The sequence below is a fragment of the Marmota monax genome, unplaced genomic scaffold (genome assembly GCF_021218885.2).
Source record: "Marmota monax isolate L192 unplaced genomic scaffold, Marmota_monax_Labrador192_F-V1.1 WCK01_AAM20220418_F8-fsc00119, whole genome shotgun sequence".
Lineage (NCBI taxonomy): Eukaryota > Metazoa > Chordata > Mammalia > Rodentia > Sciuridae > Marmota > Marmota monax.
Window position 1 is genome coordinate 3,608,629 of NW_026694771.1, and position 25,785 is coordinate 3,634,413.

At 37.8% G+C, this 25,785-nt stretch overlaps 1 protein-coding gene across 48 annotated transcripts in view; it reads left to right on the plus strand.

Moving 5' to 3' along the window:
- The window catches only part of Zbtb20 (zinc finger and BTB domain containing 20), a 795,965-nt gene that overhangs the window by 732,979 nt on the left and 37,201 nt on the right, over positions 1 to 25,785 (plus strand). Inside the window, exon 9 of one of the 48 annotated variants that reach the window (XM_058572861.1) lies at positions 15,355 to 15,500. The exons of the other annotated variants lie outside the window; for them this stretch is intronic. The gene's annotated coding sequence lies outside the window, so the exon portion shown is untranslated. The remainder of the gene's footprint in view (positions 1 to 15,354; positions 15,501 to 25,785) is intronic. 48 annotated transcript variants of the gene reach the window in all.

The following is a 25,785-nucleotide window of genomic DNA, read 5'->3' on the forward strand; positions in this document are numbered from 1 at the left end:
TATTCCAAGCTTTCCCAAGTGCCTGAATTTTTATAGCACCTTTTTATTTGTCTCACCCTAATGCCCGTTTCCTGTCATTCAATAGGATTCTTCCCAACTTACAGATGAGAAAACTGAGAAAAATGACACCCAGATAGATGAATGACTTGCCTGCAGTTAACCCATTTTGAGTACTGAGGAGTGTTTATGTGTTTGTTCTATTGTAAGCAGCCAGAATTCTCTGATCAATGCCCAAAGATAGCATTCATAGCTCTAAACAGGCATCTTGAATATGTGCAACTACTTGTATTGATGATTGGATTATGAAACAGGATGGATTTGAAACATCCCACAAAAGAAAAGTCTGCTTTACTAGTAAGGGTGGGTAAACCACAGTGTTTTTGCATATGAAGGACAGAGGCCATGTTTTAGAGCAAAGATGCTAAGTCTGACACCCTAAATTTTCGGTTGGCTCTTTAACCTGTGGAGCCACTTCACATTCAGCAAAACTTCCCCCCACAATATTCAAAACAAGTATGGTCGAGATAGGCTCTGTGTGTGAGCTGATGCAGTTCATATTGCTCCAGAAATGTGTGCTGCTTTGCAGTGCACCCACTAACACAATCTCCTCTCAGCAATATTCCCCCATTACCTCCTAGCTTGTCACCTCTATGCCATTTCTTAAAACCTAATGGTAAACAGATTCAGATGATGATAATGGAAGGCATTAAGATGAGTCTGGGAATGCAAAGGGCACAAAAATCCTAGGTGTTTGACAGGCTGAGTAGGAGCTGAGCCAAGCTCTCCCTATAAATGCTTAAACAGGACTAAACCAAGTCAGTAGAGCAGACGAAGCTCTCCATATGAAAACCTTTCTTGACAACGACCAAGCTGTAGCACATCACAGTCATATTCATGTGATAGACGCAACCAGAACTTTCACTTGCATATTTCTTCCATTTTGTTTTCCCCCAAATAAGGCTCACATTGAAGGGAGAAGTTGATTCTGCTCTCCTGGCGGTCCTCCCTACTTCTGGCGGTAGATCCACCTAGTCTGATGTCTTTCTTTTGTGGAAGCTGCTATCTGTAGTTACTTCCCCTCCTGTGTTTTGCGCTGGACTCATCAGACTGTCTCATTTTTTGTGTCTTTGCCAAGATGCACTTACGCATTAACAGTTTTTATTTATTTTTAATTTAACCTTTACACATTACCAAACTGTTATGTGGGTGGGTTTAACTTTAGCTCTGTAGGTAGTGTGGTTCTGCCAGGCTGAAGGCTGTCGAGGAGACTATGGACTCTTCCTTTTCTATCTCTTCCCATCTACCTTCTTTGTCCTTCCCCCTCCCAGCCCTTCACTTCACCCGTCCAACTCTCCATGATTAAAAATTTTAGTACACTTGGCTCATTTTGAACTTTTAAGCCATTTTTTTAGAGAACAAAACAAAGAGGATTTTTATGGCAAACTCCATTAATGCCACATTAAGGCTGACATTTTAATTACCCCCAAGTCAGGAAATGCGAAGTTCAGGTTCCCACAGCAACAGAAACTGTCCCCTTGAGTGCCGGCATCACAGCAGAGTCTTTCATTCCCTGATTACACAACATGGGGCGTGGGGACATTGTTTTTATCCACGTATGTGGAAAGGAGCAGGGCTTTTATCCTTTGTTTCTTTCCTGTAACTACAGTTGAAGATATGGGTCTTTAGCGTCTCTTCCCAAACCATCTATATGTATTATCCTGAAACGGAAGACTATTATAGTTCTACATGTGCACACGGACAGAATTAAAGTTGCTGTGGGAACATTAACTCTGATTTCCGGACTTCCGTGCCAGTCACATTTAAACCATAATGTTGTAATTTTTGGCATGTAATAAATGTGCATTTCATGTACACAGACAGAAAGAAGCATAAAATGTATTTTAAAGAGCAATTAATTACTAACTTTGTGATTAAAAAACATTTGGTGCATGTTCCTTCCCATTTAGCATCAGCTGCTGGTCTTAGCCAGGCCTAATAGATGACATACTGTGTCTCATCCTGTATCTCAGATGTACTTACTGTATGTTCCTGTTCTTCTAGATAATTAATTCCCTTAGTAAAGCTGTAGGGGGAAAACAAAATGGAAGGAATATGCAAGCATGTAAATAGGGTAAGGGATATTTTGAAGGAAATGATTCATTTCTGCAAATAAACCTCTTAGTCCCTGATAAAGAGCCAGAAATCTGCTAAGTGGGTGTAGACAAAAGGTTTCTGGCCACCTTAGAGCATCTGGTCCAGGGCCATAAGAACAACTTGAAAGCAGATTTCCCCATGAATTCCAGGCATGCCCAGTGGAGGAGCAATTTTACTCCTTAATAACTTTTTTAGGCTTACTGCTTAAAAAGTTATTTTACTCTGTAACAACTTTCCAGTTTATATTCAAACTGGAAAGGAAAACTTGCAGGGAAATCAGGTAAGATGTGGACTTTGGCACAGAAGGCCTGACTTCAGAATAGTGTTTTTTCTTCCTTTCCATTTGAATCTGGTTGACCCATTTGTGTTAGAGAAGGAAGTGTCTCAAAACTGCTTCAATGGGTTTGCAATTGAAAGGAATTAGTAGAGGTACTCTGAGATAGTGTTTTAACATGCAAATGCTTGAGTACCTACTCAGAAACTGAGTGAGATAAAAATTTTACCAAAGGAATGTGTAGCTTAAACTCTGATATGGCTTTTAGGGGACATGCTCATGAAGATCCTCTTGCTACTTGTTCATTCTCTCCTCTGTCATGCATTCCTTTTTGTTCAGTTGGGCTACATATGGTATTTAACCTTTAAGAAAGATACTTCAGTTTTACAGAGCTCTGATTTGCTTTTCCTTGGGCTGTCTCTATGTGTGAATGTATGTCTGTCTGAGTGAAAACTGCTCAAGCAAGTTTGAAGGTCTCTTTGGCAAATTTGACTGTGCGTTCAGAAAGTTTCCAATCGGAAAGCTGATTCAGTGTAAAACCTTCCAAAAACTTCCTGAGGCACCTGTTCACATGAAAAGATTGAATTTCTGTTGGAGGTGCTCAGAAGGCAGTGTTTATAACTGAAGATCTCTGTTTGGTGTGCCAAAAAATGAAAAACATTTTGGCCCCAAAAAACCTCCATAAATGTTCAAAATGTATAATCAAACAAAAGCTTCATTTGGATTCAAATGCATGTATCTCAGCAGATGTGTCTAAACTAACTGGAATCCCACAGGAGCAGCTGAACTGGATTTTGGTATGTCTTGATAACTGAAAGAGTTATTCTTAGACTTTGGAAGGACAAAAATGGTCCATCTGTGTAGAACCGTAATAGAGACATGGCAAAAAACAGCATCCTCTGAAAGAATTTATTTATGGAATTTAGGACAAGTTGGACAATCCTGAAAACATTTTGGGGTCACACTAATTTGCAGGAGAAATATAGTCCAAATGGGATGGAATAATAATCACAGACGGTTAAGATCCTATGGCTTGCAAATTAATTTTCTAATAAACTCCATGTGAGTTAAGCAGTAAATAGAGCATCTTTCATATAACTAGGTGCTCTCCTTGCCTCCTACGTGTCTTGCATTCCTTTTTATTCTAAGTTTTATATGGAATTATATATCTATTTTTCTATTGCTAACAGTTTCAACTGGTTTTCTGCCATTTCAATCAACCAGATAAACTTATTATCTGTTAAATGTGGATTTTATATTATTTCTCTTCCTAAAAAGTTAGATTTCTGCCTCTGAGTTAATTGATATATAATCTCTTTAGAATTATGTTTATTACCTTTTATACCCTCTTATTTATAGATCTGAGTTCTTAGTGCAGCACTTATACATTAGAAGCCCAGCTGATTTTTTTTATTTGCTCTAATTTCCTAGTTTCCACGTAGTGTATTTGTGACCACATTTATTTTTTAAAAACAAAATTTTTGAAGTCTCATGTCTTAATCTTATAACATTGGTCCCTTTTAATAGAATTTGCCCTTTCCCTGAAGTGCTAATTTAATTGAGTGTCTTCCATGGCCACAGAATACACTAAGTTCTGGTATTCACTCTTACCTCAGCCATTTCTACATTCATTTATTTAGTCATTAATTTAGTCATTGACGAAATGCTATAGAACCCCTGCTTCTGCCCTAAATCCTCAGCTAGGATTAGTGATAAAGCTATGAACCAGTCTCTCACTTTAGGAACCTTGTGTTCCCAAATACTTTACATAAACACTCCACTTAACTGGTAAAGGGGTAAACACAAATGTAGTATGGAAATGTTTGCCTCTGCACAAAATGCTGTGTGGCTCCCCAGGAAGAAGCCTGTAGCAGCAGGAAGGGCTCCACAGGAAAGATGACATTAAAAAACAATCAAAAGAAGTGGATGCATGTGAAGTAGACAAGGGAAGGAATGGCATTCTAAGGAGAAGGAACAGAAGCAACCCACAGAGGCCACAAAGAACACGGTGTTTTCAGAAACCGGGAACTCCATTATGATGCTGAGAGCTTCTTAGGCTTTAAGTTTGTATTTGGGTAACATTGCCTGTTCTTGTAATTAAGCTGGGATGAATTGCATGTCCTTTTAGAGAATTTGCTTCTCAAATAATCAAACAAGATCCCCATTTATTTTCTAATAGACAAAGTGCCCTTCCTTCCACATAGTCAGTAGACGTAAGATAGTATTCTAAGTGACCTGAAGATGTTTCAATGCATCTCAAAATAACTTTTCTTATTAAGAAAGGTATATTTCTGGGGCCACAGAATCACCCATACATGTCATTGCTGGATCTCTGTTACTGACTCTTGTGCTCCATAGGCCCCAGAAATCTGTTGTTCTAGAGAATCCTCCCAGGTTCCTTGGTAAATCTGCTCTCATTCCTCTTTGCCTCAAGTCACACCATTCGATATTGTCCTCCCAAATATTGCATGGGTATGCTTATGATCATCCAAGTCTAGACTGCTGATGGCCAGGATCCTATTCTTCATCTTGTTATCTCATCCTTGCTGGAGTATATCCTTAATTTTTATCTGTAGCAGCTAGTAACAGTTTTACATGTGCTTCCTCTGCTTATGGCAAATTTCATTGTATGAAATCAGTGATTCTCCGTATCTGTCATGGCTTCTCACATCTTAACTTAAAAAACAAAAAATTAGAAAGCACACATGCATTATAGCCCTTGAAGGTGAATCATTGAGGATCAACTGAGAGCATGCATAGGGATTCTTTAAGGACTTTTGGTTTTAAAGAAATTTTGTCATTCCACAGTCACCTCACACTAGGTGCCCTGGTCAAACACTTATCATTCATCAGTAGAATCAGCTCCTTTTTTGTTTTTCTTCTGCCGGCCCCCCTTCATGTGCCAGTTGGAACTTTTTATCAGCACTGTTACTTGTTCTTAACCTATTATTGTACAAACGAGGAAACTGAGATCCAAAGAGAGCAAATACCATACCAAAGGGTTTCCAACACAGTGATTGACAGAGTCAAAAAGAGAATCCTGTTCTTGCTCCCACTGTACATGGAGCCTTTTCTGAGTCTGTTTCTAAACAGAAAGGAGTCAGGACTATTCATATATCAATTTACTGGATGCTTTGAAAATGGAGGACCACAGGATAGGTATTATAGGATGCAGTTTTATAAACTGGAGCCCTATGCTCAGAGATTTAAGAGTCTAATAGAGAAGAGTAGACACATTCACAAACAGCTGCCCCGCAGGGTGGTTAAGGATTTCCACGCACCAGGACCCACCAGAGTCTCAGTTCACTCAATTCACAATTGGCAAATGTGTAGAGTACATCCACGTACCTCACACAACACTGAGTTCATGGGTGCACCAAGGTAGAAACAAACAGTCCCTAACACCAAGAATCCCACAACTCAGTACATGTGCTCAAGTCACCATTATTTTGGAATTTAGAAAGCTTTTAAAATACTTATAACCCAGTGAACAGCAGCATCTGGTTAAGTTTATCAAGAAAGTTCCATTTAAGCTCTTCTGAAAGACAGAATTTCACTTTGCCTCAGAGATGTAGACGGGCTTTAAGTAGGACCTGCCATGATCAAACTTTGTGTGGGGAAGATCTAATTTAGCAGCAAATCTGTAGAGTGTGCATGGATGGGAGAGGGTATGGAGGAAGGAGACAGTTCAGGAAGTGTCATTCCTTCACACTATTGGTAATCTGAAGAGGGCTGGTGACAGGAGGAAGGGAAGTGGGGGCAGTTTCAACAGACTTTGGGGGTGAAGATTGACAGTTCCAGGAGCTGACTGCTGGGTAAGAGAAGGAAAATTATCAAAGATAACTCCGAGGTACAAAAAAGGGAAGATGAAAAGTAAGAATTCAGAGGAAAAGTGTCCCATTTTATACTGTGCTGAGGATAATATCCTACAGGTATTTCCAATGGAGACAACTAACATTAAGTTATCAGTAGGGTACTTAGGACAACAGGAGCATTGGAAATTTTTGGCCAGGAAACACTTTGACCACACTTTATGCCATAAACATGGGAATAAACTTCAAAGAAAATTTGTGGGGTTTTTGTTGTTGTTTTTAACAAAGAAACATAAAATAGAACCCTGAGGAATGTTTACATTGATTGATAAGAGAAGAAAGAACCATCAAAGGAAAAAAAGAAAAGAAGATCTAAGAGATAAGAGAAACCAAGATAGTGCTGAGAAGCCATCAGACAGAGAAAGGACCTGCAGTGTCAGGTGCTGCAGACACAAGGAGGAGAAGACTGGGAAAGTTCACCTAGGTTTTGGGATAGGTAGTTTCCTGGTGGTTGTCATAAAAGCAGAAACCGATGTGCCACATACATTCATTCAAATATATACCATCCAGAGGAGCTCAAACAGGATGGCTTGGAAAGCAATAACCACAAACTACTTTTTAAAAGACGTTTAATGGTTTCAAAAGAAACAATAATGAGTAATGCAAAAGTAATATCTTGAATGTTTTTATAATACAGAAGTGTTAAGCCCATCTAGAAACTGAAAAATAAAAAACAGTGTTAAGAGAGATTCTGTGATTAAATAGGCAAAGTAAAGGGAATTAGAGCTCCCATTTCATAGGAGAGAAATAGAATAAATATATAAAAGAAACTTGAAGAATCAGGAATTACATTAGTTCTTTCCCTACTTCCCCTAGTCATTGCTTTTTCTTACTTTTAGCTAACAAGAACTAATGCTTTATAAGAACTGTTACATGTCTTCTTTGGATGGTTTCACAAATATTCACTCAATTACTCTCAGTAATTTCTGAACATTAAGCAGAGGACAGATAGCATACTTTCAGCATTTAAATTTTCTAGCAATTTCTAAAACAAGTCATCTCAAAGTGTAATCTTTTTTTAAAATGCCACATTCTGTGAGCTTCTTTAATGATAGGTCCAATTCAGGTAGCTGTGTGTTGCTCTCATGTTTTTCTTTATCGTCATGAGACATGTTCAGGTTCATTATTTGGTCTTGGGGATTTAAACCTGTTTACTTAGACTGTTTTACTTTCTGTAATGTTTAAAGACACTCCAAAGGACATTGCCACATACAATATCTGATATAGCTTCTATTTCAGGATGATGATCTGGAACCAACTAAAACATATATTACTTTGCTACTAATTTATGTATAAAACTTATATTTTATCAGTCCTAAAAATTATATGAACAACCACATGAAAGAATTTTGAACATGAGTCTTTATAATATCACAGAGCAGAATAAATTCATAGCTGGTACCAAACTGACCTTGAGAAGTTTTTCCTTTCTTTTCCATTTCTAAAATGGAAATTCCTCCTACTCATGTATCCCCAGTAGTTTCAGCCTGGTTCATATTATCACATTTTTACCAAGATCTCATGCAATATTGAGTCAGTACATATTGAATTTTTAAGAAAGCCTGGTACAGCACATATAATACCACACAAAGAACTTCTAGGAGTGATATCTGTCACCTTTGTCATTCATCTTTTAGCTAGAATCACTTCCTGTCCTGTATACTCTCATTGTCTCAGCTTTATATCTTGACCAGGTGTTTGGATATATAAAGGAAATAATGAAAGAAAGTTGCATATGTACTTAATCTACAAGATGTAACCCTGTATGCCATGATTCACAGACACAAAAAAACAAACACAAGCAGATTCTGAACTTAAACCCTTAAAAGTTAAAGCCAGGGAAAAGAATGCCTGTTCTTTTCTCAGGGAAATTCTGAAGGTCTTTGGATGTAGAACTGGATATTTTGTTCCAATTTTGAGGAAACCCACAGGAATCAAGTCTATTTTGTTTTATATCTGCCTAAAGGTATTATAGTCTGAATCCTGACACTCCTGAAGTGGCCTCAGCAATCCTGGGTCAAATGCTGAGAAGTATCGTTAGGTATGCCTGGTTCTAGGGCAGTGATATAGGCAGGGGCTTTAGACAGAGGGTACCAGGGTCCCCAGTTTCACTCCAGAATAAGTCTTGACCTGGAAGCTTTAGACTCCACTTAGACTCCACTGATACCGTGACTGGGCCTCTCCCAGAGTCTGTGAACCTCCTGAAAAGATATTCGTATTTCTGACAGTGTGTGTTGGTCTGGGACACAGATTTAAAACTTTCATTAAATTTGGATCAGAAAATTAAAAGAAAGAAAGATTGGCATCCCCAGGGCACAGCCACTCAGAATCTGTATCCTCAAACCTAGCTTCCAAGAGTAAACTAAGAAGCAAAGAAGAGAGATCTCATGAGCAACATCCAAATGCAGACCGATTCCCCATGCCCTTTCAGGCCCCTTCAGTATGCCTGCAGGGCAGGACAGATATGATAACAGACTCCTAAGACTATTTCTTGAACATGTTGATAATGGACTAAGATTTGGACCCTGTGTTGTTGTAAAAATGTTGTCTCACCCCCATAGCCTAGTTATTTGCTCTTCTTAATGTGAACTTCAGCCTATGAATGCACTACACTTACTTTTAATTATGTCCCTCTGCTTCCATTTCCTTATATATGTAATAATACTAAAAATAGTATCTAACTCATAGGATTAGTATAAGGATTAGATGGAATGCTATATGTGAAGCCCCCAAACAGGGCCAAACAGCCAGCACTCAGTGAATTTGAGCACTAGCTACAGTTTAAATATTTTAAATCATGAAGTAAATATTAAACTAAAATTGATACAACATACATAATGGCCTTAGTAGGTGTCCACCCTCCCTTACCCCTCTAAAGAATGACTGAGATTCAAAAGCCCTATAGATCTAATAGGGGGTAGCAAATAGTTACCAGCTTCACTTCAGAGTAACAGTGCCCTCCTCTTTTCTCCTTTGTCCCTTCTGGATTCAGGCCTGGGTAGACAGGGAAGCCTCTCCATTACCTTTTTGCATTGTTTCATACCCCCATTTGTCATGGGTTTTTTTTCCCCTAAAAGTGGAAGAGGACAAATATTTAGTGAGCATCTACTCCATGTCAAATACTCTGTCATTATTTTTACAGAACACCCCATTTTATAGATAAAGAAATAACTAGGGGTCAGAGAAGTTAAAAAAAAAAAAAAAAAAAAAAAACCTTTGCAATGTTTTCCTCCTGGCAAAGGGAAGGTTTAAAGTATTTTTAATACTATAGTATTATAGTATTAATCAATTAAGGTCTCTCTTGTCCGGAAGTATATTCTAATCAGTAAGAGATATTCAACTGGTAGAGAATGAATTTGTGTAAGATCTCACCTCAGAAAAGGTTGTCAAATCTTTATATGCCCCTATGTACACCCTTTGGTGTCCTTTCACTGTAGCCCAAAGACACAAAGAGGTCAAAACATCAGGTCCTTAGAATGGGCAGACTGCTGTGCCATCACATTGAGAGGCCTTTCCAAAAAGAAGCACAAGTTAAAAAAATAAAAAAGTCTTTTATCTTTTTGAAAGATATTCTGCCTGAGACTAAAGAGTATTTTGAAAGAATTCAAAGTAGAGGTTAAGTTAGAAGAGTAATGTGTTTCACTACAGATGAGGACTGCTCCTTAAGTTTATGTATTTAGTTACTTAATTATATATTTATTTTTGGTCCCAAGATTGAATCAGGGGCACTTAACCACTGAGGAACATCCCTAACCCTTATTTTATTTTTATTTTGAGACAGGGTCTTGCTAGATTGCTTAGGGTCTCAGTAAGTTGCTGAGACTGGGCTAGAACTTGTCATCCTTCTGCCTTAGCCTCCTTAGCCACTGGGATTATAGGTGTGTGCACTGCACCTGGCCCTAAGGACTGCTCTTAGTCACCTGGCTCACTTTCCTTCTTCTTTTCTGAAGCAGTTTTCAGTAGTTGGGAGAAAATATATAATCTTAAGAAACTCAGTGAAGTTTCTTCACTGGCTCTTTGTCCCTAGTAAGCCTTTCCTGTCCATGTATTTGGTGATACATGGAGATAATTTTGGACATTTGCTTCTCTTAACTCTTGAGCACTTTTGCTGCTGAGTACAGAATTCCAGAGACACATGGTTACAGAACTTGATCTACAAGTCTCCTAGTAATCGCTGCAGATGGAAAGCCAAACTAGATTGTGTGCAAGTCTGTATAAATCCCAAGTCAGAGCTTTAAAATGATAACTTACTGAGTCATGATTTCTGCATCTCATATGCAGTATTCCTTAAATCACATGTTGATGGCTAATCAGCAGAATCCAAAGACGCAAATTAGATGGTACAATATTTACAGAGAAAATATATGTGTAGCTTGAAAAGTAACGATCCTCAGAGTTAAAGTCCCACCCCCCCACCCCAAAATAGAGTAGCAGTTGCAATCTGAACTGTCAACATTGTAGCCAAGAAAGGAATGAATATAACAGTAGAAAGAGATATTTAAGACATAACTTCTTGATTAAAGGAGTTTGGACCTTGAAGAAATATGTTTGAGAAAGAGTCAGAAGAAATACAAGGTAAAATGAATTATTCCTATTCCTTAAATGACAGTCTAGCAGTTTTGGTGTTGTTTTTACCTTTTTGGCAGTGCTGGGGTTTGAACCCAGGGCCTCTTGCATGTTAGGTAAGCATTCTACTACTGAACTATATTCCCAGCCATCTTTAAGTCATTAGATGCTTATTTTGAGTTTCTGAGTGCAAAAGTCCTGTCTGTCTTGTCCATTGATGAATCTGGAATCTAGAGTACCCAGAAAAGTACTTAGCCATAGGAGGTTCTCAGCAAATGTTTGTTGAATGAATGAATGAATGAATGTGTTAGGAAGAACTGAGCAAAATACAATTACAGTGCATTTGTAAGCATTTTGTCCATTTGTAAAATTATAGCTACTGATTTCTTATATGATTTTTTCATTCAGCAAACCTACATAACAAAGTGCATCACAAATACCCTCCAGTTTGTATGCTGGGAAAACAGAAGAGCTTTCTGTTGGATGTAGGCTGCTACATGTTTTGATTCTAATAGCAATATGGCAGGGTTAAGGTCAACTTTGTAGTATAATCTGGTGCCTGTTTTTGATAGATATCATAGAAATAGATACTTATTTTCAAGATGCTCAAACAGATGATTAGGTGAAAGCTCCAGCAAACCTTGAAACAACAACAAGGCAAGGTTTTCCCACTCCCACCTCCCACTACTGCAGCATCCTGCACAGTTTTCTGCAACCCCACCCCCTCCTCCTTGTTTCATCCTTTTCCCGAGTCTAATCTCTGTCTAGGGAATACAGCATGTGACTGTCAGTCTAGCAAGGAGACTGTTCTTGAGAAATCCACCCCCCACACAGTGCTCCCAAACTCCTCCCTTGGGAAAGGCAGGATTTGATGAGCCTCGGGCAGAGCTGGCCCAGGGAAACAGGAGCTTGGCATAGAATCTTAGTGCCCTCCTGCTGGAAGGGCCCTCAAGAGAGTTGCTTCTCACCCACCCTCCCTCAACTGGCTGGACAGTAGAAGGATGTGGAGGGGGAAAAAATATTCCTGGCTGAATGAACAGAGAACTAAATGAATGAGAGATGAGTTCACTCCTCCAGAAGTCCCCGCCATCCCACTTGAATAGAAAGGCTAACTTTGAAGCCACTCTGTTCTCCATGGCACGATTTTGTATATACTCAGCTTTGGAATATGGTTGCCATCTGCTGCCAGTGCACAGGACTAAGGAAGTATTGGGGTGGGTAGGAGGAGGCGGGAGGGAAGAAAAGAGACACTTAAAATGAGCTAATGATCTCCTTTGTGTTGGAGTCTAGGTTTCAGAACATCAGTCCTGTACTTTAAGAACAAAACACCAGTGTGTCTCAGACCACACCAGGCGCCGGCACATCAGATAAGGCCTGCGCTGTGTAGTTGTGTAGCCACGGAGCCTCAAGAAGTTCTCAAAGTGAAATTAAAGGAGCAAACTGAGGGAACCAAAAGGAGAAAAAGCTTAGGGTAAAATACAATCAGAAGGGCTCTGTAGATTCGCGTCTTTGGGGTTACAGTAGTTCAAAACTGAATCTACTAATTAAAGAGTTGGAAAATACTATAAATCCCAGGAACTTAAGGATCTTTAGAAGAAACGAGACACTTCTCCATACACTGAAAATGCATTGTGATTCTTTTGTACAATCTCAGGGTGAAAGTGACCTGGCTACTGTGCATTGTTACGGATTTACTGTTGATTAAGAGGTACAGATTGCGGTACTGGAGGCGTGGGTGGGTGGGTGGTCCTTTAAAAACAAAACAGGCTGTTAAGCAAAGCCAGTCAGGCCATAGAACTCTCTGAAAGGTGAATAGCTCACAGAGCCTCCTAGTTCCCTGATATTATCTGTATAAATTATTGGTTATGGCACTGAATCATGTTGATAATTTATATAGTGAAACCACCTGCCAGAGAATAATAATTAAGCTGGTATGTACACCAGCAAAAAAAAAAAAAAAAAATTCTTCCAGTAAAGTCTACTTTTGAAAAAGAGTAGCTAATTTGCTAAGTATAATATTTAAAAACAAATATGTATTCATTTGTAGTTTTTTAACTCAAGTTTGAGGAATTTGAAAGGTGGGGAGAAAGAAATCCTTTTTTGCCATGTGGGAAAAGAATTTCATCCAAGATGTATATAAGTATAAATTTATACACCATGACAATCCTAGAAATGCAGAAAGTCACTGTAGGGAGAACAAAATGATTCCCCAGCCATGTGTCACACTTAGTGCCTTGGAGTGATCAAGCCAGTAAATATTCGTTGACTGTGTGAGCTCTGGCTTTGACTCTTGCCTGCCATTAGGGACAAGTCACACACAACTGTGACTCAACCATAGAGTATTAGTAATATTTTAAATCTTTATTTTGTATGGTTTCTCTTCCGAGGAACCCTGTGTGCCTGCCTCCATATTCTATCTTCTTTATCCCTATAACATTCCTGTGAAGCATAAACATCTTCATTTTATAGATGGGATAAATGGTCCACAAAAAAAAGCTTAGTTCTTTGTCTTTAAATGCAAAATGATTGATAATCATTATACTGACCCAGCTTATAATACTATTTTTCACATTATTTTGGGTTTCCAGGCAAAGAATATATTTTATCTTTCTCATTATTATTTTTAATTAGTTTTCAGTAAAGTTGAGATAAAAACAGAATATAACAAATATCCCATGGAGATATTTGGTGTTCTCTTTTCTTTCAAGAATAAATTAAGACCTTCTCTGCTCCTCTCTGCTGGCTCTCACTGCAGATAGTCAAAATCCCATGCCAATTTTAAAATGAATAAGGGCTCATTCTAATAGCTGGGTCACAGTCCCCTCTATTGAAGGTACAGCTTTTTAAATTCATGTCTGAAATCTGAATAGGTTACTTTGGATTATAAACTTTAACAGTTTGACCTGAAGATTTTTAAAAACGTACTAATATATAACCTGGTTGTGAGTTTAGCAATAAATTTATAGCCAATATGTGAAAGGCCAAAGAGAAATCTAGTGTCTTTCATTCTCTCAGAGACCTGCACTAAATATTGCATATTTACTTTGTAAATGAGGACACCCAGTGGCCACGAAGTGAAAATATTCTAAACAGTCCCTGACAGTGTTAACACAAATATAAATACCAATTATCAGCTGGATAGACACATCTGTAGCATCTGTTACCAAGCAGTTTAGTTTCCCTAGGTCAGGCAAGAGTCATGAGAGTTTGGCTTGATCATTTTTATATCACATCACAGATTGGTCATCTTATATTTGGTTACGAAGTGTGGCTCAGCTTTGGGTTCTACTGAATCTTCAGCTGTTATGAAGATCTATAGAATAGAATAGAAGACACAGAGACAAATCCACATCAACACAGTCATTTGATCCTTGACAAAGGTGACAAAAACATGTTGAAAAAAATAGCCTTTTTAACTAATGATGCTAGGAAAACTGTATATCCACATGTAAAATTGACTACATCCCCTCAACCTGCACAAAAATCAACTCAGAGTGGATCAAAGACCTAAGAGTCAAACCAGAAACAATGAAAGTGCTAGAAGAAAACATCATACTTCAACATATCAGCATAGGAACCAATTCCCTTAAAAAGACTCCTAAAGCTCAAGAAATAAAATCAACTGACAGGAGGACCCAGTGAGCAGTCTCTTAGAAGAAATGGAATTAGAGAGAAGGGAACAATGTAGCATAGGTCAGGAATCATAAATGAATGAATACGGTTTGTGGGAAACTCAATGAACACCAAAAAAATAAATTGCCTTAGGCCTTAAATTTATAATAAAAAACAGAACCATGGCTGTTTCCTGAAGAGGGGAAGGAACTTACATAGACCTTCAGTGCCTGGAAAGATCTCTTGTGACAACCTGTAGACACACTTCAGAGAAAATTCATGTCCTGACATTCCCACAACTGTACACATGTCTAGGAACTACAATGGAGAAGTGACCAAATGAGTTCTCACATGTAACTTACTCATCATTAAGAAAAGTGCTGGGAGTGTCAGGAATCCAGTTGTATGTATTTGTAGTTGTAGTTATAGAATATAATGAGGTAAGGTACTCACTTTCAGGAGGCATAGAGTCTTCTTATAAAGATAGACAGGCACAAATGTAAAAATGAGATATTCATATACTGTTAAGTAATAAATTATGTAGTAAATGTGCAGAAAGTTCAGATATAACCCTCACACTTCAGGTACAAGAATCATTTTCTTCTTTTTCTAAAGAAAATTAAACCTGAGGCCCCCTGCCCCCAAGTTAGCAAAAAATACAGTCAAGTTTCAGGGCTCCCTTTTTCTCCCTAGATTTGTACAAGACTTATGAAACCCTGACAGAGATCACATCCTTTGTCCTTTGGAATAGAAGGCCTTTACTCCTCAGTAAAACAATCTGTCATGTTCAGATCCATACCTTCCATAAAGAAGTCTTCTGCTGTCTCCTGCCAACAGTTGTCACACTGGAACCAACTTAATTATTTTTTTTTTCAGGAAGACCCAAGCAAAGAAATATTTGAGCGTGAATCTGAAGACCTGCATCAAAAGCAGTTTCAGAACAACACAGCAACACAGAATGGAGGGAGTTCTATGATTTGGGACACTGCATGATAATTTTAGCCAGGAAGTTTTTTTAAATGGTACTACAGAGTTCTGTTTTCTCACTCATTGAAGTTCAGGCAAAAAGTTTTCCCCAAAATCAAAAAAATAATTTCTTACCTAACTAAATTACATCTTGATGATATTTTCCAAAGGAATGCTATTCTTTGGAGTTAGTTGGATCTTTTAGTTAGTTGGATGTTAAAATTTAATTTTTTTTCTGAAAAATAAGTATATGATTATGTAGAGACCAAAAGGAAAACAGAATAGTAAGAAGGTAATAGTTTTTTAATATAATCACTTTTAAAATTTCCAATTTATTTTCAAGCAAAATAAATAACCTAACTTAACTGCACATTTAAATATATACAGCCCTCTTTAAGGGCTATCCAAAGCCAAGTTCAAACTGCATAACTCTGAATTTAAGTAGATCCTTTTGTTCATTTTTGTATCCCACCCACAGATGTAGCATCTCTGTATTTTCTCCAAATTTGGTGAAAAAAAGAAAGGTTACAATAGGGCAGCAACTAAATCTAAAGAAAAATCTTTAGAAGAAAAAAGAAAGAAAGAAAGAAACTCCTAAAGGTGTCTCTAAAGGTTTACAATGTAAGAGGATTTAAAGGCATCAAGTCCAATTGCATTGACTTTTATCCTTAGTCCCAGCAGGTCTTTCCTTCTCAAGAAGCTATTTCATTTCAATTCTGGAATGAGTGTGTAGGTATCTTTCAGAATGTTGTCTGGAATCTTCTGTCTATACCTTTGATCACAGAGTTAAAACTTAGCCTTCACAAATTGCAGTATATGAGAATAGATTTTAATGTTTTATTCTACTGGAATCAGATGCTCAAAGTATAGACTTTTGTAAAGCATGTTGTGATGATTAATTTTAGGGGCCAATTTGACTGGATTAAGGAATATCAAGAAGCCCAGAAAAGTATGTCTTTGGATGTGTCTGTGAGGGTATTTTTAAAAGAGGTAAGCTTGTAAGTCTGAGTGAAATAGGTAAGGAAGAGCCATCCTCCTTATAATTGGCTCAGGGTCCAAGATAGCAAATGTAGAAGGCAAATTGATAACTCTACCTGGAAGCTGGGAATAGCTCATCTATCTGCCTTGGACATAAGAACTTCAGGCTTGCTAGAATTTGGACTCCAGGATTTCATAGCAGCCCTTTCACTGTGACTTAACTTTTCTGCCTCCAACTGAGAATCACACTGTAGGCTTTCCTAGTTCTGAGGTCTTCAGATTTGCCCCCAGCCATGCTAATGGCATCCCAGCATGCCTGACCTGCAGATTTCTTGTCACAGAACTCAACCGCCATAATTGCATGAGTCAATTCCCTTAATGAGTCCCCTCTCATGTATCTATATGCTTTCTCTATTGATTCTGTCTCTCTAGAATCCTGATTAATATAGATTTGGGGACCAGGAGTGGTTCCAGAGGAGCAGAATTTTAAAGATGAGTTTCTTTAATTGATTTTGGGGTTTCTGGAATTATCTCTGTAATCTGATTAGATCTAAAAATGCTAAGGACTCTACTTCTAATAATACAGAAAACACCAATAATCCATGTAGAACTGTTTTTAGAGATAAGAAAGATAAACATGTTTGATACTCCTGACTCATCACTATAAGAGACAATGGATTTAGTGACTCTATATATTATAATTTAGAACAGTTAGGGAGAACCAAGAAATATAATAATGCTGATCAATTGCTCTAATTGTCATTGGAAAAAGTAATAAAATACAAAAATGATCAAGGATATGGTTTATTGGCTCCAACTCCATTTAAATGACCTAAGAGTTTCTAAGAGTGTCCCAGGTCAGAATTTCTCTCCTGTAGTCACAAGGCTGAAATTGCTGAAAGCCAAAAAAAGCTGTCATCATGCAACTGGTTGAATCACAAAAAAAGTTGAAGTCTCTGCCTTGCCGGGTATTTCCTATTATTAAAGTAAGGACACTGGTTGAGAAAGAATGGGACACTGTAAGTTGAGATAGAAATGTGCTGGAAGACCCTCATAAGGCAGGGGACATTGAGGCCCAAGTTCTAATGAGACTTGTTTGACAGTGAAAATGTGTCCACCCCACACCAAAAAAAAAAAAAAAAAAAATCAAACAAATTGGTCTTCTCTTCTTTCTTACCCCCTGAAGCAGAAGGGGTCTCCTTACCTACCATCCACCACCATTCTGCTGAAATGACATCTCCTCCTGCATATGGTTGCCCCACTCACAGTGGTACTAATCTTCCACCTCTGTGTGAGGGGACTGACTCAGCATTTGTTGTGCTGGGAAAGGGTAATGGCCTCCCCTAAGACAATTCTGATTCTCCTAGGCCACCCCTATTGGTTTCTAGACCTCTCACTAGTCCCAGAAGGTCCATAAAGATGACGTGTAAAGTGTGACTCATAAGGAGGTTCACTATATTCCAAAAGACTACTCAAGTTTTCTAATTTATAAATTCAGAAATCTGGGGAACGTGAGTGGGCCTGGATAGTAAAGGTATAGGACAATGGTGGAAGGGATATAAAGTTGGATTAGCCTGAATTTACTTTTTTCTTTCATAATTGAGATTTTATTGTGTTGAGGATCAGTACACAGACATCTCAATTTGTACATACCAGAATTCTTACATACCAAAAATCTAAAAGTCCCTGGGTTGTGATTCCTTATTAAATAGTTATTCCAGTGACTTTCCAGCTTTGATTTTGAAGGCAAATTTTCCTAAAGAGGATATCAAGTACCAATATGTTCAAATGTCTTTGAATCCCATAAGTCCCACCAATTTACAATTTTAAATCATATATACTACATACCCGAATTTTCAATTTTTCACAATACATTAACAAAATTATTAGGAAAACTGGATTACCACAACCAAACATGTTGCAGAGTGCACACAGTTCTGACAGGGCAACAATCAAGGAGTGGTTTTCCTAGGAAACAATTCTACAAATATGGGAATGGAAGTAACTTACAATGTTTAAGACATATTAAATGTATGACTGTGACTTCACATTGCCATTTAGTATGCTTTGTATTATAGAATATAAAATTAATCCCTCACCTGTGGAACATTTAGCTGACACCCTAGACAGTCAAAGCTTCCTATATTCAATATCCCCCTATTTTCTGATTGTACCAAAAACTAAACAATCAGTAAAGGATTTCACTTTAAAAAATAATTTACATTTAAAAATGGAATGAAGTAGGATTCCCTCCTTCCTGTCAGAAAATTAGTGTTTACAACATAGTTGATAAAAATATTCCTTTGGATTACATAAGAAGGGAGACAAGGACCAGTGACATGACATAGTGTACCATTACCCAGAGTTGGCTTCTTTCTCTTCTATTTCATCAGATGCTGGACTCTGCTGGTTTTCAGTTTCTCTGTTTTCTATGGGTAATTTTTTTTTTCGTTTCTTACTTAGCTATGTCAGCCAGTTTTCCCTTTGCTCCCTCTTTCCTTTTGACTGCACTTTCTGTCTGAAGATTAATCCATTCCCACTGCCTTTTTGACTTTTATTTCACTTTTACAGAAGCAGGCTTAGCCAACAACCTCACTGATCTCTTCTTGGATCTTTCCTTCACCACCCCTTCAACTGAGCTGATCTTTCTCTTGGCACCTTGGCAACAAATATGGCGTGTGCTGGGTACCTGCAGGCCATTGGTGCACTAAGAACCTTTGTGAAACTGGTCTTCCTGACTACCGTAGGCTGAATTTATTGATATGAGCCCACTGAGCAGCATTTGTATATTGCAGCTTGAGGAGTTAAGAAAGGCCTTAAGGTTTGTTTGGTTTGTTGGCTGAAACATGGATCAAAAGAGGGCCAATCTGAGTGATTTGGAGATGCCCAATCTTCTTTAGCTTACCATAGAGGAAGGAATTCAAAGGTTGGAACGTTAAAATGGATTTGCCACATAAAACCTACTCCTTCACACTTGCAGCATCTGAAAATATACCTTTCAACAGTGGGTTGCAAAACAAATTTGTGAAGGAAGCACCAGCATTCCTGAAGAGATCTGTGATTGCTCCTCTTCTTAGGCCAGACATTGTAGTGAGAATCACTGCAATGAATAATTGGATTCTGTAGGGGCAGGGCCAAGTGGTTTCACTCTATTGCCAAGGGCAAGGTAGGTGTAGTTACCATAACGGAAAGCAGGGTCAAAGTCACAATCAGAATAACCTGACTCACATAATCTATAACTTTGGCTACACATAATGGTGTTTCTAGAAGTGGATTGGATAGAAAGCCTACCAAATTCTTATTTGATCCATATAAACAGAAAACTCAGGTGAAGTAAACAAAAATCTAACTCAAAGCATAAAAACCACTCAATTGATTCCCAAATGTGAGCCAGTTCAGAGATCCAGAGCTGGAATGAAGGGTAGGTTGGGTCCCCTTGAAAAAGGACCCCAGTACACTACCAAAAATTTATGTCAAAAATTTAATCTTTTTCCCATCCTTACCCAAAGGAACACATGGTTTTTATTAGGGTAAGTATGCCTTGGGAAAAGGGAAATACACAGACCTTTGGTTCTGAACTAACAATGATTCCCAGAGACTCAAAACATCGTTGTAGCCCTCTAGTCAGAGTAGAGGCTTATGGAAATCAGGTTATTAGAGTTTTAATTCAGATCTGACTTAAAGTGGGTTCCCAAATCCATCCTGTGGCCACTTCCCCAGTTTGCAAATGCATAATTAGAGTAGGTGTTCTTAGTGACTGGCAGAATACCTACATTGGTTCCCTTACCTGCAGAGTGAAGGCTGATAAGGTAGGAAAAGACAAATGGAGGTCATTAGAGCTTCCTTTGCCTAGGAAAACAGTAAATCAAAAACAATAGCACATTCCTGGAGGGATTGCAGAAATTAGTGTCACCATCAAAGTCCTGGAAGATGCTGGTATGGTGATTTGCACATCCCCATTCAACTCTCCTGTGTGGCCTATGCAGAAAACAGATAGGTCCTGGAGAATAACAGTGGATTATCATAAACTTATCCAGGTGATAACTCCTATTGCAGTTGCTGTATGTGCTTTCATTGCTTGAGCAAATTAACACATCTTCTGGTACTTGGTGTATAGCTATTGATCTGGAAAATGCCTTTCTCTCCAAACCGGTCCATAAGGCCCACCAGGAGCAGTTTGCTTTCAGCTGGCAAGGCCAGCAATACACCATCACCATCCTATCTAAAAGGTATATCAACTCTTCAGCCCTACATCATAATTTATTTCTCAAGGATCTTGATCACCTTTCCTTTCTAAAAGATATCACACTGTTTCATTGCGTTAATGACATTATGCTGATTGGACCTGGTGTGCATGAAATAGCAACTACTCTGGGCTTACTGGAAAAACATCTGTGTGTCAGAGGGTACAATATAAATCTAAAATTTGGGGTCTTATGCCTCAGTGAAATTCTTAAGGGTCCTATGGTATAGGGCATGTCGAGATATTCCTTATAAGGTAAAAGATAAGTTGTTGCATCTGGCACCTCTTATAGCCAAGAAAGAAGCACAGTGCCTAAAAGGCCTTATTTGGATTTTTCCCAGTGAACATGTCCTGAAGGAACAAATAAGTTACAAGAACAAGGAACCCAAATGCCCATAGTTCCTCCTCCTGCTATACCATCTACTCTCTCCCAACCTGTACATGGCCTCATGGGGAGTACTCTGTGAGGAAAAAAAGACTAGGGCCTCATTTAGAGATGGTTATTCAAAATATGCAGGTACCACTGGAAAATGGACAGCTGCAGCACTACTTCCCTTTTCTGGAGCATCCCTGAAGGACAGTCCTGAAGGGAAATCTTTTCACTGGCAGAACTTCAGGCAATGTACCTCATTATGCCCTTTGCTTGAAAGAAGAAATTTCTAGATGTTTGATTATATAGCAGTGTATGACCTGTAGCCAGTAGCTGGATGGTCAAGGACTTGAAAGGAATATGATTGGAAAATTGATGACAAGGAGATTTAGGAAGGAGTTATAGACCTATCTGAGTGCTCAAAGGATATGAAGATACTTGTGTCCCATGTGAATGCCCACCAAAGCGTGTTCTCAGAGAAGAGAACTTTAATAATCAGCTTGATAGTATGACTTAATATGGGAATGTAATCAGCCTCCTTCCCTACCCATCCTTGTTATTATCAAAGGGCTCCTAAACAAAGTGGCCATGATGGCAGGAATGGAAGATACATGTGTGATTGGCAACATGGACTTCTGCTCTCCAAGACCTATCTGGCTATGGCTACAGCTGTAGTGCCCAGTCTCCCCACAGCAGAGATCAACACTAAGTCCCTGATGGGGCATCATTCCCCAAGTTGATCAGCTAGCAACGTGATGGCAGGTTGAGTACATTGGTGTGCTTCTGTCATGAAAGGGGCAGCATATTACCCTTATTGGAATACACATTCTTGATATAGATTTGCCTTCTGTGCACATGATGCTTTTGCCGAAACTACTGTCTCTGGACTCAGAATGCCTTAGCCACCAGCATGGTATTCCACACAGCATTGCTTCTGACCAAGGAATTCATTTCACAGTAAAAGAAGTATGGCAATGGGCTCATGCTCATGGAATTCAGTGGTCTTGCCATTTTCACCATTATCCTAAATCAACTGGCTTGATAGAATGGTGAAATGGTCTTTCAAAGTAGCAGTAACAGTGCCAGCTAGGTGACAGTACCTTGCAGGACTGGGGCAAGGTTCTCCAGAATGCAGTATGTGCTCTAAATCAACATCCAGTATATGGTACTGTTTCCATAAGAGCCAGGATTCATGGATCCAGAAATCAAAAATGAAAATGGGAATTGTATCATCCTAGTGATGGACTAATAAAATTTTTATTTCTGTTTCAACAACCGTTTGCTCTGCTAGCCTAGAAATCTTAGTTCCAAAAGAAAGAATGCTTCCACAAGAGACACAACAATGATTCCATTGAATTAGAAGTTAAAACTGCCACATGGCCACTTTGATTTCTTCATGCCTCTGAGTCAACAGACTAAGAAGGGAATTATGATGTTGATTGGGGTGGTTGATCTAGACAACCAAATGGAAGTTGAATTACTACTCCATGATGGAGGTAAAAAAAAAAAAAAAAAAAAAAACCATGTCTGAAACAGTGGAGATCTCTTGAACATCTCAGTATTACCATGCCCTATGATTAAGGTCAATGGGAAATTACAACAACCCAATCTGAGAAAGACTACAAATGGCCCAGATTTCTCAGGAAAGAAGTTTGGAGCCATCCCAAAGAACCATGACCATCTGAGGTACTTGTTTAAAGCAAAGGCAATATAAAATGGGAAGTAGAAAATTCAATAATTATCTGTTAGAACTACATGACCAACTACAGAAATGGGGACTGTAATTGTCATGTGTATATGTATATACATATATGTATATGTACAAGTACATATACATATATACACACATACTTATTTCTTATATATGTATATACACATTTTATATATATACACATATATATTAAGCAATGTTTTCGTTTTCATTCCTCTCTTTTCTTTATCATATAAGAGAATATCATATAATTTTCTTTATTGTTCATTGTACATTTTAATGTTTAAATCATAGAATATCAAAAGATGAGTAAATATCACCCATGAATTTTTGCTTCCTCTTCTGAGGAAGGGATTAGGGAATTTTCAGTTGCATCTTGTAAGGCAAAACTATTACTTTGTTATTTTCTTTATTTGGAAATTAAGAATGGTTTGAGGAGATGTGTATGAGTATCAAGTTGACAAAGGATGGATTTGTGATAGTTTTGGATACCAACTTGACTGGATTAAGGAATCCCTAGAAACTCAGATAGGCATCATTTTTGATGTGTCTGTGAGAAGTGGCAAGCCCATGAGTGGAACAAGTAGTGAAGACTCTGCCTCGTTTTGACACATTAAGGGCTCACAGAAGAAAAATACAGAAAGCAAATTGGTATCTCCACCTGAGAGCTGAGAAAGACTCATCTGCCTTGGATATCAGAACTTCAGACTTGCTGGCACTTGGACCCCAAGACTTAATATCAATAGCTCCTTCCTTGTGCTCTTGGGCTTCCTGCCTTGAATTGAGAATGCCACTACAGGCTTCCCTGGTTCTGAGGCCTTTGTATTTTGAATGACCCTTGCTACTGGAATTTCAGTGTCCCTAACCTGCAGATTACCTGTCATAAGACTTATAAGATGCCATAATAGCATAAGCCAATTCCTGTATTAAATCCCCTCTCATGTATCTATAGTCACATCCTATTGATTCTCTCTAGATAACCCTAATACATATGTAGCTTGATAATACTTAAAATGAAGTTATAATTTATATGCACAATTGGTTTCATAATGTTGATGCTCAATAACTAATTGATTAATTGTTTGATTATACCCTCACCTCATAACTAAAGGGATATGGGTTGACTTAAAAGAATATTCAATTATTAATAAATATGGAGGAAATATATTTTATATAACTATAACGAAGAAAACAGTGTACAAGTGAAATACGGAATTAACCATAGAATAAAACTGAGGAAATATTTATATAGAAAAAAATCAAGAAGTCTATATAGTTGCTAAAATGTAGACTAAATTTTAATTTAGAGTTCCCTAGTAAACAAAGCCAAGAAAGAAATATGATCAATTATGTTATTTGTACGATCCAAAAAGATAAAAGCAAAATGCAGCTTTTCCTGAGCATTGAGTTCTGGTAGAAGTTGACTGATTAATATGTTTTGAATATCAAAGGTCCTTATGGGTGAATTTCTTTCTTCTTGGTTTTTTTTTTTTTTTTTTAGATTTCAGTTCTTCTATATTATTATAGGTCCATTTACACTGAAGTAGTCTCAGTAAACATTCCATTAATGAACTGTTGACAATTCAAGCAACCCTAAAAGCAACTTCATCCACAAGATAGTTATATTGCAGTTTTAGACATCTGGCCAGGCATGTCCTCTTCCTTCTTAGATGTGACAGCAGACTTAAGTTGAAAGACCTGCGATAACTGAAAGTAAGAGTCTCTAGACTCTCTAGATTCTGCAAGAGTCTCTAGGGCCAACTGTAAAAGTCTTCCCTGGGATTATTTCTTCCTTTGGACCTGAAAATCCCACTAGTAATATAAATCTATCCTCAGCATTCAGACAAAATATAAAGAGAGAAGAGAAGAAAACCCAGCCAGTAATGGATGTTAAATCTAGATTTGGGAATGGGCCTGAGGGTCATAGGGCAAATGCTTTCCTAGTTCAAATTTTGCCTTCTTGTTCCCCATACTTAAAACTTAATAAAATTTAAAGGTATAAAAACAGAAGGAAATGAAGAGAGGGAGGAAAGAGAGAAGAAAATGAAAGAAAAGAGAGAAAAAGAAAGGAGAGAGAAGGCAAAGGAAGGCAAGGACAGTAAGGGAAAAGAAAGAGTTCCTGTTAGTAGTCCTGCAGAGCTCTCAAGTGAATCGGATTTTGCTGGCCGGATTAAAACTGTGTACTGAATTTGTACTTAGGTTTTTTTCCAATTATATGCCACAATATCTAATTTTAATGGTCAAAAAATTTGAAAGGTGTTCCCTTAATTCTTCTGTGGATTTGTGTTAACTATCAAATGGAATCTACTCTGATAAAACCTGGATTCAATCCAAATTTTTCTTTGAATTATTTACCTTATCTTATAAAATAATATCAATTCAAGCAGTGGGAACTATCAGCTTATCAAAAATCCTAATGCATTAGATGGAATCATGAAAGCTGCCATGAGTTTCAGGGCTCTGATTATTGAAAGTAGTAAAGATCAGCTTAGAGATACTTGAATCTTAATCCGTGAGTATTCATTTGGGAAGAACGCATACCTTTTTGATATTCTATTGAAAGCTACTAACCTTGTTTCTATGAAAGTGAAAACATGGCCATTCATGAAGACTGTAGATGCTATCCATACCCACCAATTAAATTAAATACCCTTAAATATTTAGTACTCTTTAAAAATGTTTCATAGATGAATGAAAATTCAAGTAATAATAAAGACATACCTAACTACAGTTGTAAAAACATATGTAGAATGCTGTTATAAATAATTTAAAGTTAATAATTTTAATGTGTTTGTCCAGCTAAAATAATAAACAATGACTACAAAAACATATTCAGGCAGTCCCCAACATTCATAGGTAGTGCATTCCTAAAATTGTTTGAAACTCAAATTTCTGAAAGTTGAACAGTTGAATTATGTCTTATGAGGAGAAATCTGTTATCAATAGCTAAGAAATGTGCTGAAATCCCTGGTGGTTTCTGAACACTGGGTTTAGGTACCCTGGAAGACAGAGGAGAACCCTCATCAGGAAAGGGCCCAA